This window comes from Staurois parvus, unplaced genomic scaffold (assembly GCF_062004578.1).
Source record: "Staurois parvus isolate SC_StPar_1 unplaced genomic scaffold, SC_StPar_1.0 ptg000165l, whole genome shotgun sequence".
Classification (NCBI taxonomy): domain Eukaryota; kingdom Metazoa; phylum Chordata; class Amphibia; order Anura; family Ranidae; genus Staurois; species Staurois parvus.
The window spans coordinates 3,330,666-3,344,561 of record NW_028317961.1 but is presented as its reverse complement, the minus strand read 5'-3'; the positions used below and the strand labels follow the sequence as shown (position 1 = coordinate 3,344,561).

General features: G+C 45.2%; 1 protein-coding gene and 1 non-coding gene across 4 annotated transcripts in view; both read right to left on the bottom strand.

Annotated features, from left to right (window-relative positions):
• The window catches only part of TMEM200A (transmembrane protein 200A), a 209,468-nt gene that overhangs the window by 163,418 nt on the left and 32,154 nt on the right, over positions 1–13,896 (bottom strand). The gene's annotated exons all lie outside the window — the stretch shown is intronic.
• LOC149462838 (U6 spliceosomal RNA) lies at positions 11,924–12,030 on the bottom strand. Its single transcript, XR_016312569.1, has one exon. It is a non-coding gene; the product is annotated as a U6 spliceosomal RNA (small nuclear RNA).

Sequence of the window (13,896 nt, the reverse complement as noted above, 5' to 3'; positions counted from 1 at the left end):
AGTGATAGATAATAGCAAAGGCTATGCTCCAATTGGAATGTACATCCTCTGTATAGGCAATCCCCATTGTATTGTTCGGTGGGAGGGATTGACTTTATTCATGTGGGGGGCATGTGTGTATTCTTAATAAAACAGAGAGCTGAGCCTAAAATCAGCCCTTATGTGGATTGCAACCAGCCTTAGAGTGTCGTGTGATCATTCTAGGGTAACGGAGCTCCATCACCTACAAATCAACAGGACCAAAGTATTTGGATGGGCAGGAATCGTGTAGTTTGGCTGCAGTCGTGGTAAGCGAGATTCACACAGCTTTATGGGGGATTTCTGCGCATCCAACTGCGAGTACTCACGGTAAGGAGAAATTCGTTAAAGCGAATTTCCAAGACAGTTTGGCGAGCCTGGTGGATACTAACGCGTATTCTTGCGTAGCTAACCTAGAACGAGGGGGGAATGGCCATCATGAACTAGCAAAAAGTATGCCGGCACATTTCAGGTCTCTCTGCCATTAAGAGGATCGCTTTTTGCGTGTTCGTGTGGCTGATTTCGCTCTCTGTTAGCTAACAAGAAATACCGCTTGGCAAGGACCTCATTTTTTGTCCTAAACTCTTGATTTGTGGGTGAAAAGACGAGGGTTTGTCTCTGCTGAGAGCAGCAGGGGGGTGGGTTTGGTTGGCTGGATTTGGTCAAGTTTAAAAATCTTCCAACCAAAAATTAAACGGGTATATGTTTTAGTGGGTAAAAGTTGTTGCATAGTGTTAGGTAAGTATTTGTGGGCTGTAGGTACTGTGGTAATTGCTCTACCCCCTCCACGTGAGGTAATTATTACAGTGCTGAAAGGCTTAGGTTAATTGTTAACTGTTGTAAGATCTCTGTGTGTATGTGATCTGTACAATGTTTTGTGGTACTACTGCTCCCAGCAAGCATGCAGCAGGGGGTCCTTTCTGTTACATGTGCATGTTAGTGTGATATGTTGGTGTTTTATGTCCGTTCTGTGATTGTGCCCAAATTGTGTTGTATGTGTGCTTCATATTGTTGTGTAATTGTCCAGTGTATGTTCTGTCTAAAAGTCTGTTTTATGTAAGAGGCAATTTTGAGGCTAGAATCTGCCATGTGCTCCTCTGTGGGGGGTCATCTTCTTGACTAACCACATGGACTCTTTTTGTTTGGTGGCCATTTTGTTGGCTACCATGTGCTTTCCCTGTTGGTGGCCATTTTGTTGGCTACCAAATGTGCAGTAATCTCTATGCAATGTGCATGAAGTTTCCTATATGCATTTGACCCATATTGTGTTTTTAATCCAAATTTTTTACAGTTTAAGTTGTTTGCTTTTAGCTTTAAATTTGCGTATTGCCGGCCAATTTAAAGTGTGTTAAGCGAGTTTTCCCTTCACGTGTTCCACATTTAGTGAGCGCGGTGTAGTCTGGGTTTTTGCACATAGATTTCTTGTATAGTGATTATGTTTTTCTTGTGTTTTTCCTGTTAAAAGTAGTTCCTTATTGTAAAGCGGGTTTGTTTTAAGCTGCTGTGTCGCGTGTTTCACGTCCAGCAGACTTTTTGTGTAAACGGTTCTAGGTGGTTGCAGTAAAGATTGCGTGTATAACGTGGATCGTTTAGCGGTGCTGATAGGAGTGATTTTTGCGTCAGCAACAAGGTTACTTTTGGCGCAGTTTTTCGGTTTACCTCTGTGTAATTGTTTTACTGTGAAACGTCCCGTGTTTTTCATAAGGATCCACTTTGTCCTTTTTAACAGTTTTTCAGGTTGAAAAAGGGTTTTTCTGTGTGTATTAGGAAAGTTTTTTTCTTTACACAAATTTCCTAAAGGTCAGTTAGCAGGTTTCTGCCCAACCAGTGACCCCTAAGTAACATCCAAGAACCCCTCTTTTTGTTTTGACTTGTGTTAGCTACTGTGTGCAGGGAGAGAAAAGCCACTTTCATCATTGTGCGGTGTGGCCTGCCAAACACAGTGGGTGATGAGAGCCACATAAATTACGCTGTGTGAGTGGGCGGTCCAGGGAAGTCCTGGTCACCACAAACACTTCGGGTGGTCAGGATCACACAAATTGCGCTGTGGGAGTGGGAGGTGTGCTCTCAGTCTGACCGCCACTTGATGCGCTTCGGGTGATCGATAAGTATCACATAAATTACGCTGTGCTGGGAAAGTGGTGGAATCAGGCCTCTTGGTAGGATCCCACCGAGTGCTCCAGGGGGTAAACAGGTACCCGGACGCGGGATATATACCAGTGACTAGTCACGATGGGCAGTAGTCAGTCCATGAAGAGAGAGGGGGAACCAGCCCTCTTCAGGGTAAGGACAGCTGCACAACTGATGAAGGTGAGTTTGGGGGGGAAGTCTACAGAACCCCTCAAAAGGTGGAATAAATGGTCGAAGGGTACCAGATGGGAAATTCCCCGGGAAGGTACATTTGACGCATGGAGGTGGGAAAAATTCATCTCTGAATTTGAACCACGGATGCAGGCGTCAGAACTAGAGATCGCACAGCTATGGCTTCACAGGTCAATCCGATTAGGGAAGCAGGGCATACATAAACTGGTGTCTGTCCGGAAGAACCAGGTGATGTATACCTGGCCTCCAGAGGGAATAAAACAGGAGGATCCAGTGTCAGAGGTGGAGGAAGCTCTTTCAGGGCTGACTCTACTAAGGCAGGCAGGATCAGGGTCTGCTGGGGTTCCCCAACAACCAACAGTGGCTGAGATAAGTATAACTGCACCTGTCTCTTCTGTTAGTGACGTCACTCTTGACATACCTTCTGTGTCTTCTGTCTCTATGCCTCAGCCTCTGCCTCTACCTCTCCCTTCTCCCTGCTTCACCCCAGCTCCTTCTGTTTCCAACTATGAAGCCTACTCAACAACCGATTTGCAGACTATCTGTGAATCAAGGGGAATAGACACCCGGTTAAAAAAACAGGGCGGATTGCATCAAAGCGCTACGAACCACTGATCAGACCCCTGCCCCCCAGCTATACCCTGATCTGAGGGACCTCAAACCTGAAGGTGCAGTAAGCGAGGTGGTTAATCTAAGCCCACCGATGAAGCTGGGTCAGCCCTTGCACTCTTCCCGGACCGAGGCCTATCCAGTCAGGGTGCAGCAATTTGAAGGTCCTCCCAATGCACGGGGGGAACGGACTTTAGGGGAACGGGTAGTTTGGCATGTCCCCTTCACCCCGGCAGAGATCCGCACTATTCTGGCTGAGCTCCCGGACTATCGAGTCAATCCGAGAGGATTTGCTCGAATGTTTGGACAAAACCAGTTCAGCTATGGTATGAGCGGGTCAGATTGTGCACAGATCCTACGGGCAAAGGTGGGCATGGAAGTGGCCAGTACAGTGATTGCAGGGTGCTCTATAACCACGCATGAGGAGATGACTTCAGGGGGCAAAGAGTTCTGTACACAGCTAAAGGCAAAGCTTCCAGAAATGTATGGTGCTACCTCTACTACGGACATGATGAAGCTCACCCAGGGTCCTAATGAGGAAAGCGCCTGCTTCTGGCGCCGTCTCAAGCAGACGGCACTGGATGCAGATCTGGAAGTTGGACCTGATGCTCCAACTGAAGGGGTAAAGGTGACCGCGACGCACATTCTGTTGCGGGCCAAATTTTTGGAAGGCATCGATACTAAAATTCGGGAAAGGCTGGTTCTGGCCCGACCCGAATATAATGAGATGTCTATCCCTGCTATCCTTTCCACTCTTGCGGCAATAGAGAGGGAAATGGATAGAAGAAAACAAGACAAGGCCAAAGTTCTTATGTCCCAGACCCCACACGAAAAACCAAGGGATCTGGGTCACAGGAAGGATAGGCCCCCACCCAGGTGCTTCCAGTGCCACCAAACGGGGCACATGAGGAGGAGCTGTCCCCAATTACCTAAAGGTCGGTGGCAGTTCATTCCTGATGAGTCCTCCGCCCCTATGACCACCATGGTAAGTAACTCCTATGAATTCTCATAGGAAGTTGACAAATCGGTGTCGGCCCAGATCCATCTTTTTCTAGAGGAATTAAAATATCCCCTCCCTTGCCTCACCGACACCAGTGCAGCAAGAACGGTCCTGCGAAAACAGGACATCCAAGGCAAGGTACCCCTCTCAGGGGAAAGCCCTCCTAACCCCTACTAACCTCACTATCAAACGATGCACTATTCTTAACCCAGCTTCTCTTCTTCCTGTGTCGGAAGATGAGAAGGGGGGGGAGGACAGCAATGACAGTGCTGAATTTTGCAACACGACTAACAATACTAACACCTCTTCTGCTAACATGTCTTCTTTGTCCACTACTAATCTCTCTTCCAAAGGACACGACTGCATTTCTTTGGTGGAACTGGAGTCAGCGGCGACACACCCCATATCACCCCGAGAGTAGCGGTAAGGTTGAACGTCTTCCGATACCCAAAAACCTTGGCCTGAGTGTCTCCCCATTGCCCCCTATTCCATCCGGAATGCCCCTCGGCAACCACATGGGCTGTCACCCTACGAGGTGTTGTTTGGGGGACCTCCCAAAACAGGGTTGTACTTTCCTCAACAGTTGTCGTCTTTGCATTCACAGCTTACAGGTTATGTGCAATCTCTGCAACGGGAGCTGCAGAAGATACACCATCGGGTTCGCGAATCGCTCCCCGATCCAAATACAATAACAGGTGTTCTTTCTATTGAGCCAGGTGATTGGGTCGTCCTAAAGAAACATCAAAGAACCGGACTCGAGCCACGGTTCACCGGACCATACCAAGTCCAGCTGACGACACCTACCTCACTCAAGCTCGAGGGACGAGACAACTGGGTGCACGCAAGCCACTGCAAGAAGCTTCTCAGCTACACCAGAGAATGAGGGGTGTCATTTTCCTTTTTCTTTTTGTTTGTATGTCTTACATGTGTGTGAACGGAGGAAAAGATGGCAGATACCCCAACCTTTTATTTAAAATGCACCTACGTTTAGCCAGAACCGCCAACAAAACCAACTGTTGGGTATGCTCTAAGCCCCCACCCAGTCATCACATGTCCGCAATGGCCGCTGTTCATGCCCTATATGACATCCGCGTCGGCATGAAAAAGCAAGGGACCCCTGGTCAGCCCCCACGTAGACATTTGTCGGTAGAACTTAATGACACATTTTTAGCAGGTAACATCAGTTTCAGCACCAATATTAGCTCTAGCTCCTGTAGGGCCCTCGTCAGTCCATTATGGGTAACTGGGCAGCTAGGCAGCCCTCAGGTGTGCTTTAACATCAGCTTTGGCACAGGTAACAAGTTTGTTGGGACTACCACCTGCGAGGGAGGTATAACTGTCAATCTGACTAACCAGACTTCCTTTCTGAGTAACCACACTGACCGACCAGACCACGTGTGTTGGAAGGACGGATGTGATGTGCAGACTGAGGGAGCAATCCCCCAGTCTGTGCAACTGTTGCTCAGTGCCAGAGGCCGAACGAGGAACTCCTCCTGTTCTGCTCTGACAGGTCCATACTATTTTCTGTGTGGTTCGGCAGCCTATAGAACATTCCCCCAGAACGCGAAAGGTTCGTGTGCCCTCATAAAGCTAGTCCCCGCATCCTATGTAGTGATGGACCATGAAGAGTTGATGGTCCACAAGAAGGTAAGGATGGCAGGGAGAGTTCGCAGGGAACTGTTCTCTGAGGGCGACCAGGCATGGGCTTGGTTCCCCTCATGGACAGGATGGGGAATAGAACTTATGAAGCGCCTGAACAATTTTTCTGTCATCGTGGATAGTATGTTTAACGAGACCGTAGAGGCTGTCAGAGAAATTGCCCAAGAACAACGGCAGATGGGAATTTTAGTGCTTCAGGAGAAGATGGCCCTTGATTATCTTTTAGCCGCCAAAGGGGGGTTCTGTGAGTTCATCGGAGAGGATTGTTGTACTTGGATAGAAGACACCGATGACAAGGTCCAGGCCCATATGGACAAAGTTAGTGAACTACAGGGAAAAGCTAGAGCTATAGCTAGTGAGGGTTGGAATCCGTTCAAGGGTTTGGGAGGATTGGGAGATTTCCTGTTCTCCATCGGATCTTGGTTGAAGGAAGTGGGAGTGTATATCCTGATGCTTCTCTTTTTCATCTGCCTTTTATATGCCGCGGTGAGATGTTCCTGTTGCCTCATCGACCGTGTAAGCCAAGCTCGGGCAGACGACCACATCTCCATGCCCGCTCCGGGGATCCCACTCCAACCACTGATCGGAGGAAGACCTCACCAACCATCCACCTTCTCTACAGATTACGTCCTGGCTTCCCTCTAATTTATCTCTCTGAAGACCACATTCTCCAAGACCTTCAAGCAAGCTTCAAGCCTCATCATGGTTTGTGTCTGCGATTTGGAAAACTGTCTGGGTCGAGACCAGCCTTGTGTGGCCCCGTCTGCAGGGGCAATTTGAGAATCTGTTGCTGGATCTCCCCAGACCACCGTGGGATCACAAGCTTTATTCATACCACAAGTCTGTTTGTGGTTTTTGCAAGAGCCTTCCTGTAGTGAAGGTTCCAACGCTCTTGAGGATCATCGCTTCAATCAAGCCTGTTTGCGTCGAGTCTGCGTCGGGTCTTGTTGTTTCAGGTACCCCGTGGAGCTTTATTCTCAGGGACAACTACAGGAACTCTTTGAAGTTTGAGACTACACCCATCAAGCTGAAGAAGATCAAGAAGGGACACGAGGAGAATATGATAAAACAGGAGGGAATGTCATGGAAATTTTGTATTGTTGGTCGAACTTTAAATGTGTCATATATTCGTGTTATTCATATGTCTCTCGTGTGGCTTAATTAAAGCTCTGAAGGCTGCAATTGGGCCATGCGCATGTACAATGTATGTATTACAGTACTCAGCTTGGTAATGGATGAGATGGCAGATCTGCGCTTATAGACCGGCGTGTATACCACCACGGCATTCCATGCGAATGCTGCTGTCAGTAGACCGTGGGCCTGTATCCACATATCAGCAGCATGGTACCACGTGGGCTTCATAACGCAATGCGCAAGCGGTGTGAACTCCACGTGTAGGCTTATGCATATCTTACAACCCATTACCAACTTGAAACTGTATCTTGGATGGATGTGTTTTAATAAAGATCGTATCGGGCCCATCCAGGTACAGACTGATATTTTTAGGGAGTGCTTGTGCAGAGAATTTTACATACCAATAGAAGCTAGTAGGACAAGAAATATGACCTCAGATGGTTCATAGGGGGGAAGGGGAGGAAGTCTGCTGACCTCAGAAGGTTCATGGGGGAGGACCAGTGATAGATAATAGCAAAGGCTATGCTCCAATTGGAATGTACATCCTCTGTATAGGCAATCCCCATTGTATTGTTCGGTGGGAGGGATTGACTTTATTCATGTGGGGGGCATGTGTGTATTCTTAATAAAACAGAGAGCTGAGCCTAAAATCAGCCCTTATGTGGATTGCAACCAGCCTTAGAGTGTCGTGTGATCATTCTAGGGTAACGGAGCTCCATCACCTACAAATCAACAGGACCAAAGTATTTGGATGGGCAGGAATCGTGTAGTTTGGCTGCAGTCGTGGTAAGCGAGATTCACACAGCTTTATGGGGGATTTCTGCGCATCCAACTGCGAGTACTCACGGTAAGGAGAAATTCGTTAAAGCGAATTTCCAAGACAGTTTCATGTGCCTGAGGCCAACATGACAACACTGAAGATTTCTTAAGCAAACATAGAGATCAAGTCTTTGTCATGCCGTTTTCATTCTCAAGTAGGTAGAAATTGAACAATATGACATCTGGACCCATTGCTTCATGAAGAGGTATGTAGAAGTATAGTACAGGACATGGAATTTTTAGTCATTAATCATAGGTTACCTTCCAGTGATTGGACTAGTGAAAGCGCGCTTTATGATAGGTCAGTTTCTTGGACATGAGATTGTAGGCCAGGAAGAAAATTAAACCACAAGTTCACCAGAGCTTTTCCTGTGAATATTAGGGATCCCTGGGACTGGAAACAATACAATGCAGTACATGCCTGAACCTGAAGACTGAGAGAGCCAAATCTAGCACCCCCCCCCACCCACAACAAATCATGTAGAATATTACCATCACACATGTTCCTGGAGATGGCCTGAAGTAAATGGGTGCTGTAGCAACTGCCAGCTGGAAACTGGTGTCAACATGAGTCAAAGCATACTGTGGATCTTGGAAATAGCATCCAATTAAACTTAGGAAAAAGGCAATGAGTTTCCAGAAAAAAGAAAAGTAAGTGTAGGGGCACCAGAAAAAAGAAAACAGGCAGTAGGCATTCCATTAACGCCACAGAGGTAAGAAGGTCCCAAGCGATGACCAGCCTGCTGGTTGTAATGCAGAATTTTATACCCAACAGAAGGAGTATGGGACTGATGCCCCCACTGCCACAATCCCAGGGAAAAGATGCAGCAATCAGAGTGAAGGTCTGCCAAACTAAAGGTGACCGAGACCCAATGTCTGAAAGTCCTGAGATCATTATTAGGAAAAGTTTGCAAACAACTCCATGCTAGCAGATACTCCATAAGACTGAACCTCCCCACATATCAATAAATCCAAAGGAATATGGTACACCACTGCATACAGAGGAAAAGGCAGACTGATCACAAATCACACAATGAGAGTTGACTGACCTGGGAAGATGCCACACCAACAAGGCAGACCCACAACCCAACTGCAGAGTAGGCAAGATAAATGACCAAGTGAGAACAATCAAGGCATTCATGCAAAGGAGGAGCAAGATAGCCTTTGACCAGGGCCCTGGAGCCTATCTCACTATGGGCCACAAGTGATTGAATAACAGCAAAGATGACTCACAGACCGACCGAAGAACAGAAGGGGTTAATGGCATGGTATGAATAGGTCAAATCAGACCAGTATACAAACAGTATGCAAGTTAAATAGTACTATCATGAAAAAATAGCACTCTACATGCAAGGCTCGGGCAGCCCTCCCCAAGGGGTCCATCACCCAAGGACAATAGCAATAAACTGAGGCTTGCTGGAGTGGGAGAGTATATAATGGTGGTGTTCCAGTAGGCTTCTTTTTTGCCAGTGTCTAATCACCTGAAGGTAATTGCATTTAACCCATGGCTAATGACTAAGGCCTCGTTCACACCAACGTGCATAACAACTGATTGAAACTGACGTGCAGATTTCAGTTACATAGACAAAAGTTTACATCAGTTTTCATGCACGCTTCAATGAGTTTTATACATGTTGCAGATTCCTGCGCAGAGAAAATGTGATACCAGTGTTGTGGGGTGAACAGGGCAAATAGAGAACAATTGATTTCTTTGTGACCTTGCAGAAAAACTGACATCTCTGCTCCATGGTGCGAAAGAGCCCTAAAGATTCTGTGCCTTCTACTGTACGACTAAGAAATATACGTGTCAACTAATATTCCCATTACAGTGAGAGATATAAACTGCAGAAGTGGGCTCCCTTCTACATCCACCTCTTTTATTCTGTTAATCCAATTAACTGCTATAGTGCATAAGTTCTTCGCAGGATACCGTCTAACGATATACTCAGGGCTGTATTTAAACCAAATTTTGCCCTAGGCATACCTGACTAATGAAACCCTTTGTGTAACCTGCAATTATTTTTAATAAAAAATAATGATAGAAAATCTTATTGGAGACAGCATGCTGTCACGCTGTACATAACACAAAACAATGAGAGATGGTTTAATGTATCTCAACTGTAAAGATCATACTGACACTTTTCACACCTTCCTGCACCCTCTTTTCCTTACAATTCTCTTGCTAAATTACCCAGCTATATCCAGAAGTAGCCAGAGGAGAGAAAATAACTTACCAAGATACCACAGCCTGTTAATTGTAAGGCATGGTACTGCCTCTTTACCCTGCTGCCCTAGGCACTGGCCCTGGAGTCCTGTATTGTGTATACGTCGTAGGTTACACTAGGGCACTGGTAGTCCACCTATTTATAAGCTGTTATTTCCTAGGCAAAGCAATAAACCTTCTCTCTATGCTCTATTATATACTGTCACACATCATCTCATTTGCATTAGCTACAACTTCAAGGTGGACCCCTATGACTGGATGCCCAGGCAGCAAGCTTGCCTAAGCTTCCATCATATGGTATGCAACCAAATGTAACAGGTCATTGAAAGTTTCTGAGCTTACATAGAGTTGTGAAATTAACAAATCTACAGAGCACATCCTTGCCTCCTTTAAAATCTGGCATTCCTGTCATTTCTACTGAAATGTGAGAAAAAAATATAACCTACATGAATAAAGATAGAAATATGCTTTCCTTGATTCATACCTGTATTTCAGCTGCATTACTCTGAGGAATAGTGAGTGACTCCTATTTTCTATCAACAGAACATTTGGGGAAATTGTACTGTTACAATTATAAATGTGTCAAAAACATTTTTAAAGAAACCTTAGTTGCCAGGCACTGTACGGTTTCAGCGTTTAACTGATCCAACCTCCGATTATCCATTTCTAATAAGGTAGTGTTGCCTTCTTTATAAGTAAATAAGTGCTGTTCCAACAAAAAATCCATATTCTTCCCAACTATTTTCATCAACTAAAGGCAAATATATCTATTATTAATTTTCCAGAAGTAACTACATTATACAGCGAAAAAGCAAATTCCAGGTACAAAAATCAAGTAATAAAATATAAGGGAATAAGAGCACATCCTGAAGAGTTATAATTATAAAAATTTGGGCCCTAGATAAAATACGTTTCAGCAGTACCACTGACGAAGCATTAAGGGGCCCTAAAGGCACAAAAGAGATCAGGAGGTGTAAGTCCAAAGCAGGGGCAGACTGACCATTTGGAAACTCGGGCACTGCCCGAGGGCCCAGGGTTAGTAGGGGGCCCCATGAGATGCCCCTGGTACCTTTTTCATAGGCTTTTTTGAGTTTGGGCAAGGACACAGGGGCCCCATGATCCCCTATTGCCCGGGGGGCCCCATGAGTTGTCAGTCCGCCCCTGGTCCCAAGTATTTGAACAAGGATATCAACTATTCGAAACCGGCAGTGGGTTTAATGAACTGAGGCATAACTAAAAATAGGGGTGGAAAAAAGCAAAAGAGAGAAAAAAAAAGAGAATATGATCCTGGGGGTATGAAGTGTATAATGGAGCAGAGTAAGGAGAATGAGAATTGCATATTGAGGAATTAAAAAAAGCCAGACTGAAATGTCCTGCCATTCAACTGTCAGGGGGTGTGTTAACTGAAGACTGAGTAGTTCCTGAGCGAGGGAGGAAGGATATGATGGAGTCAGAGGAGGAGAACTGGATCCAAAAATACCAAAGATTCTTGAATTTGTCAAAAGAGTTGCAGTCAGTCACTGTCATTTCTTCCATGAGCATGAAATAGTTGACTGTAACTATCCATTGTGTAATAGGTGGTGTAACGTGGGACTTCCAAAAATGTCTGGCAACCGACTAAAAAAATGTGAAAGACTTTGTTTTTATGATGCGATCGAACACGGGAGGATGGATAGCAGGGCAATTTCAGGAGAGGGAGTCAAGGATTTGTTGTTGACCCTGTTATGGATTGAAAAGTAATCGAGTCCTTGTACCATTGGGAGAGGATCTTAACATTTTTCTCACAGTCAATTGTGAAGATACCGCGACCCAGCTTAGCAAACCATTCCCTGGTGTAGATAGGTAGTGCAGTATTAGAAAAAGATTGGAGCAGCTTGTATAGAGTTGAGTTTGGATGCCTGCATATCTCCCCAAGATAGCACAGTTTTTCAAATTCCATGACGGGATGAGAAGTATAGTTTCCCACAAAATGCTAGGAGATGGGAATTGGCAAGCCAGTCACCCAGGCATGAAGTCTGTAAAGAGGGGTGTGAGGACCCTCCTTGAGACTGGGAGAGAATACAAGCAATGGGGCAGTTGGATCAAAGGTACGGGCCTACAGAACATTAGCCTATCTCCCGAGGGAGGGCGAGATTATAACAAATATGAAACGCTTCACAAATTTGCATGTTATCCTCGCACAGGAGCCATGTTAATCTTCTCTATATCGTTCCAATTTTAGTATATGTGCTGCCGAAGCAAGCACCCACTGTATCTTCATTAAATCAATCAGTATAAACACAGACCTCAGATATACAGAGGAAATGGAGGAGAGGGAACAGCTTGCCATGGGCGATGGTCCATATCCACTGAAAGAAGTACTGTCCAGATAACGCAGAAGCGTATCGGAGGCTGCATGGACACACAGGTATTATGGGAGTGTACAGGGTGCACTATGAGGTTCTAAAAGAGACAACCTGCACTGGGGTGCACTTACAGGATCATACAGTGGAGCCTTGGAATCACTAGATGAGACAGAAGTGCTGGGGCACTCTTGGAGTCATGGGCGTAAAGGACACACTGGAGTCACTAGATGGCACAAGATGTTCTGAGGTAGGCTTGAGCATTGGGGTGCATTGGGCCATACACTTGATGACCCTGGATGCTTAGCAGTGCACTTGAGTCAAGGAGTACCATGAGCACACTAAGAGACATGTAGTACCCAAAGGCTGGAACAGAGGACTGATGAGGCACAGTCACAAGTAAGGCCTGCAGCATGGGAGCTTGGCTGAAACATGGCAGCATGTTGCTCCTATACTGAGCCATAAATCACTTTCAATTTAAGGCAGCACTATTCAGAAGAGCTGTTTTCTGAATAGTCATTTTATTAGTTCAGGAGATCTGTATACTGAGATCTGTATACTGGGCCAGTGCCCAGTATGAAACCCAGAAGTGCTGGCAATCATGTGCCAGGGAGAAGAGATTCTCCACTGCACTGATAAGTGTGACACAGAGTACTGGATTAAAAAACAGAATAGGCAACTGGCAAAAAAAAATACAATCAAACCAGTACAAAGTACTATATAAATATTGGGTACACCGATTGGATGCTTTCACTGGTTAAAGAATATGTAAACCCAACATTTCATATTCATGATATGTGCCTGCTGTACCATGTACTTGTAAGAAAAGGTATCATGGTCTCTTTGTATTGCTTCCTTTGTGTGAAATCCCTGGTGTTCCTGCCAGTCCCTTTGCTTTCCGCATTAAGCAGGAGAACACACTGTGGTCAGTTCTTTAGCTATGCTGGGAACAAAGTCTGATCTCCTCCAATGATCAGACTTGTCCTGACACCCCCTCCCACACCCCCACACACACAGCCTGTCACTTGAAAGATCAGTGTAATGCTGTTTCTCCTCCCCCCCACTCCCCGCTCTTCTGCAGCTGAGAACAGAGGGAATGTGGTCACTTATATAAAAAAGGGAAAAAAAGGTAGTTAAATTTTTTTTATATATATACACAAATGTTTTGCCTTTTGTGAGGGTTTACAAACACTTTTTAAAATAGAAAGAGTGCACATTAGTTAACATGGTTCAGGTGTGAAACCATCCTGGAGCACAGAGTGAATGAAGGCCTCTGCACAGTGTTCCCCAGGTAACAAAGGCTTTAGATAACCCCTGCTTAAAGTCTTAATCTGCTATACCGAGTGCATATTTAAAACAATAATGAAGGTAAAATGGGTTAGGTGAGCAGAGAAAAACAAAGACCAAGAGTGGGGTTTGAAAAGCTCCATTTCATAAAGACATCAGAGCCTAGCTTTACACTTGTCTTACCAGGATATCCTTGAGTTAATTTCTACACTATCTTTGTCTTTTTATTTGTAACTTCTCTCTTCTAAACTTCAAAATATTTTTAACATAAACATAGGTTTATATATGTCCTTATCTGATGCATTTGGATAAAAAGTATACCCTGAAATTAAAATGAAAAAAGTGTTAAGGTTGGAGTCCTTGAACACGATGTTCCTATTGTGTATGTTTCCTTTTCAATTCTATGTAGAAATGGATGCCAAATATTAAGTCAGGATGTGACAGTCATTGCACATATAGGTGTTTAGGTGTTTTGACATTGG